Here is a 5,218-nt window from a genome sequence, read left to right on the forward strand (position 1 = left end):
TATCAAACACATATCTTTCATTTTCACCAAATAACATCACAAAGCTCATAATTTCATCAATGGTATAACTCAAATTAATCATCAAATTCAGAAATCGAGACATGGGCTTGATAGAATACAAAGCAACGATCACAAAAACGAAAAAATTATCAAAAACCTAACAAAATTCATACCTTAAATAAGCCTTGTGTGTGTTGAAACTTAGAATTCTTCAAACTTAGGTTTTCTATTCTATTTTCGGTGAATGAACACTAAAATGAGGTTAATTTTTAACTTTGTTTTATTAAATCAACATTTAATTATCAATTTACTAATATAACCTTTTTAATTTCATTTAAAATCAACTAACTGATGTCTATCTTTGTCCATGCATAAATCCAATGGTTTATTTACCTCATAAGGACCTTATAAATATTAAGACACATCAATTTAGCACCTAATCAAATAAAAGGCTACTTTTGCATGTTCTACAATTAAGTCCTTTTTTCATAAATCGGCACACAAACGATAAAATTTTCATATAGAATTTTCACACATATCAATTCACATACTATAAACATGGAAAATAATATTAAAATATTTTTCTGACTTGAATTTGTGGTCCCGAAACCATTGTTCTGACTAGGGTCTAAACTGGGCTGTTACAGGCAGTTTTGCAATGCTCTTTGCTCCTATTCCTTGGATTTTCTATGTCACTTGGTAAAGCTCCTTATGGTCGATTCCTAAGCTCCGTAGCTAACTAACCCATTCAGTTCTCCAAATTTTTCAGTGTTGCTACTTGGCTTCGGATTAAGGCATCATTTTTAGCCATTTATGACTTTAGCAAGTTCTCCAGACTAGTGGAAGATTCAATTTGTGGTTGCTTGTGAACTTGCTGATTGAAACCTAGAGCTTGATTTGATCTTTGCTGCACATAGTTTTGATTCAATCCAACTCCTTTGTTACTCTAAGAAAAGTATGGTTCTTCCATGTAAAGCTACAGAAGTTGGATTGTAGTCTTTGTCAACTTCTATTTGAATTTTGATTTCCCACATAATATACTGACTCCGGGTTTGATGGACAATTGTCAAATGAATGTCCATCCCCATAGTACATGCACGAAATATTTTCATACTGACTTGGTGGCTGGACTGCAACATTACTAGGACCATTAGCAGTAATATTCTTTAACATTAAAGAGATAGAAGACAACTGAGCAATGAGTGGACTAAGAGCATCGACTTTGTGTACTCTGGCTACACGTTTTCCTCCTGCTCTATTGGTCGACCATTGGTAATTATTACTGGAAATCATTTTGATAATTTCGTAAGTCTCATTGTAAGACTTAGAAAGGAGAGCATAGTTTGCAAAAACATCCACTACCATCTGTGTATGTGCGTTGAGACCATTATAGAAAGCTTCAAGTTGAATACAATGTGGATCCCGTGGTGAGGGCATTTGTGTAATAGTTTCTTAAATCGCTCCCACGCCTCGTAGATGGATTCATTGTCCATCTGTTGGAAAGTGGTAATCTCATTCCTCGGCTTAGCATTCTTGCTAGGTGGGAAGTACTTGATCAGAAATAGTTCTGCTAACTCTTGCCAAGTAGAAATTGAACCAAGCAGTAGTGAATTTAGCCAAGCTCTGGCCTATAATAAATATGGGAACAACTTCAATCTTAAAACGTCTTCAATCACTCTGGTCATTTTGAAATATTCACTCACCTCCATGAATAGTCGAAGGTGAAGCTGAGGATCTTTCGTGGGCATACCACTAAATTGGCCCACTGTCTGAAGCATTTGAAACATGTAACAGCCCAATTTAGACCCTAATTGGAACGGTGATTTTGGGACCACGAATTTGAGTCAAAAAATATTTAAAAATTATTTTCTATGTTTATTTTGTATGAATTTATATCTGTAAAATTTTCGTGATTTAATTTTGTCGTTTAGGTATCCGATTAAATAAAAGGACTTAATCACGTAAATTGAAAACTTAATAGTATAAAACATAAGGGCCAAATTGTTGGTGGCTTTCTAAGTTGGGGCATTTATGTTGTAAATATCCGATTAATATATTAGTGGGACGGCATAAGACATAAATTACATGGTTTTATATTATATAAGTAATTAAACATTAAATTAATATATGTTATAATATAATATATATGTAACACCCCATACCCGAGACCGTTGCCGGAGTCGAACACGAGGTATTCACGGACTTATTTCATTGTAAAACACAGTTCATTTAAAAATTTCCAGACAAGCTGGCTAACTGCGTCACTGTCACCTTAAAAATCATATCTCGAGTTCCAAAACTCAAAAACCAGTTCTGTAAATATTTCCTGAAACTAGACTCATATGTCCATCTACAATTTTTTTTCTAGAATTTTTGGTTGGGCCAATTAGTACAGTTTATTAGTTAAAGTCTCCCCTGTTTCAGGGTTCAACTGCTCTGACCTTCATGCATTACGACTTATATATCTCCCTGTACAGGGCTTCAATACTTATGCCGTTTGTTTCTAACGAAACTAGACTAAAAAAGGAATCTATACATATATTTCATGACCTCTAATTATCTCTGCTTAATTTATAGTGAATTTCCAAAGTCAGATCAGTGGATCCAGAAATCGCTCTGGCCCTGTTTCACAAAAACTTAAACATCTCATAAAATACGGCTCCTATGATCATTTCGTTACTTTCATATGAAAATAGATTCATCAAGGTTCGATTACATAATTTATTAAATATTTAATTCTATTCCTACTATTTTTAGTGATTTTTCAAATCCACACCACTGCTGCTATCAGCATCTGTTTTTAAGGTAAACTTTACCTATTTCATGGTTTTCCATGAATCAACTAGAACTTGTCATACATAGCACCAAAATGATCATGATTAACCATTCCAATGGCTAATCGTTACCAAACATTTCCATACCTCTCAATGAATGACATACAAAACAATTATAATGCTATGCTCAAAGTATATATAAGCCATTTTCGCATGGCTATCCAAATTTATACAAAACCAAAGGGTACATGACCAACAACAAAAAGGGGTAGTCCTATACATGCCATTTTCAGAGTTCATCTAAATGGGTACCAAAAAGGCTTTGATAGTGTGGACGACTTCGACTTTGACAATCCCGAGTCCGATAGCTGACGAACCAAAATCTATAAAACAGAGAATCAAAGAAACGGAATAAGCATTTAATGCTTAGTAGGTTTTGAGCAATGAAATTAGGCACAATTGAAGTATAGCATTCATATGAATAAACGGATAATTTCATATACACACATTCTCGAAATCATACCTACTTCACATTACCAACCCTTATACTCATACATAAGAGATCAACTTAACCAAAAACTGGAAGCTCATTAACCGACTGAGCGAATACTATTTAAAAGGAATCAATTAATCCAATGCATATACGAAACATACCTCATCGTTGGGATTTTACGAGCATATTAATTGAAATTATTACAGCAAGATCGCTCATTCCCAAACCAAGTACCTTCGGGATTTAACCGGATATAGCTACTCGCTCAAATGCCTTCGGGACTTAGCCCAGATATAGTAGTTCGCACAAATGCCTTCGGGACTTAGTCCGGATATAGTAACTCGCACAAATGCCTTCGGGACTTAGCCCGGAATTAGTAACTCGTACAAATGCCTTCGGGACTTAGCCCGGAATTAGTAACTCGCACAAATGCCTTCGGGACTTAGCCCGGAATTAGTCACTAGCACAAATGCCTTCGGGACTTAGCCCCGTTATCATCCGAATATTCATGCACATATCAGTAAATCATGACACATCTTTATTTCATTTTCATAACTAGAATTCAAACACAAGTCAATTATTAAGCATTCCCATTTTCGGCTCAATAGCCACATACAAACAGCATGATTTGGTTTGCTTTATGACATGATCTCTATGCACATACGGCTACCCATCATACGTATAGACTAATTAACTCAACATATAATTCAAGTAGAATCATTATATCACCGTATATTTGTTATGATTATACGTCATGACTTAATCAAATCGTAAACTAAGTTTCATTACTCGAAAACTTACCTCGGATGTTGTCGAACGATTTCGACGGCTATTCGATCATTTTTTCCTTCCCTTTATCGGATTTAGTTCCCCTTTGCTCTTGAGCTTAATTTAACAAATAAATTGATTTAATCATTTGAACATCACAAAGAGGAACTCAAGGTACTTAACCCATATATACATTAGACATTAGAGTCACATATATATGAAATCATGAATCAACTCAACATATTAGCCCACACTCTCTTTTAGCCGATTATCTAAGCCAAGATAAAAGCATCAATATGCTTGCCTCTAACCGAATACATGCAACACCAATCTACCTCATGTGGCCGAATATGCATGTCTATGTTGAGGCCGATTATATGCTTAATACTTCCCACAAATATGGTTACTTGTATTGACTACATACCATTTTGTTTCAAGTTCAAAACTCGGCTAATACACATATATACACTAGTAATCAAGTACTAACATTTGCACTTCACCTTACTACCAATTCTCATCTACTTCCTACCATGGCCGAATGCATCAAGACACCATACCATTTCAATTTTGGTTATGGGTTAAACAAAGAACTTAATGTCTAACTCAAAAATGCTAAAAAGAAAATCCAAGAGTCATCAATCACCATCACATGTATCATTACAAAGCTTCACACTTAGCATGCAAATGACATCAACACAAGTCCACCTTAGCCGAAACTTAACTCATCTTCATGCCTCATCACCACAACATCAAACACCAACCAAGAAGACAACACCCATGGCCGAATATCATCTCCATCTCATAGCAAAGATTTAAACCATGGGCTAGGTAGAACTCAAGCTAACAACTAAAAACATGCATGAATCTCATGGAACAACATCAACATACCTTAGTCTAGTGAACCACCATAGCCGATTTTCTCCAAGCTCTTTCCCTTCTTTTTCTTTCTTCTATTCGGCCAAGTTGAACAACATGAGAACTTTTTCTTTTTTTTTTCTTCATCATTTTCCTTTTCATTATTTTATTACCATGCTCCTTATTTTATCATTCCTCCCATGAAACACTAACATAACATGTTTATAATACCTTTTTACCCATAGCATGGCCGGCCACCATCCCAAGTTTTGGGTATTTTGACATGCAAGGACAACATTTTCTAGCATGCATCAATAGGCCACTTTGA

At 35.1% G+C, this 5,218-nt stretch overlaps 1 non-coding gene across 1 annotated transcript; it reads left to right on the forward strand.

Moving 5' to 3' along the window:
- Positions 1–1,419: 1,419 nt before the first annotated feature.
- Positions 1,420–1,525, forward strand: LOC121207264 (small nucleolar RNA R71). Its single transcript, XR_005902355.1, has one exon. It is a non-coding gene; the product is annotated as a small nucleolar RNA R71 (small nucleolar RNA).
- The last annotated feature ends 3,693 nt before the right edge of the window (positions 1,526–5,218 follow it).

The sequence above is a fragment of the Gossypium hirsutum genome, chromosome A09 (genome assembly GCF_007990345.1).
Source record: "Gossypium hirsutum isolate 1008001.06 chromosome A09, Gossypium_hirsutum_v2.1, whole genome shotgun sequence".
Lineage (NCBI taxonomy): Eukaryota > Viridiplantae > Streptophyta > Magnoliopsida > Malvales > Malvaceae > Gossypium > Gossypium hirsutum.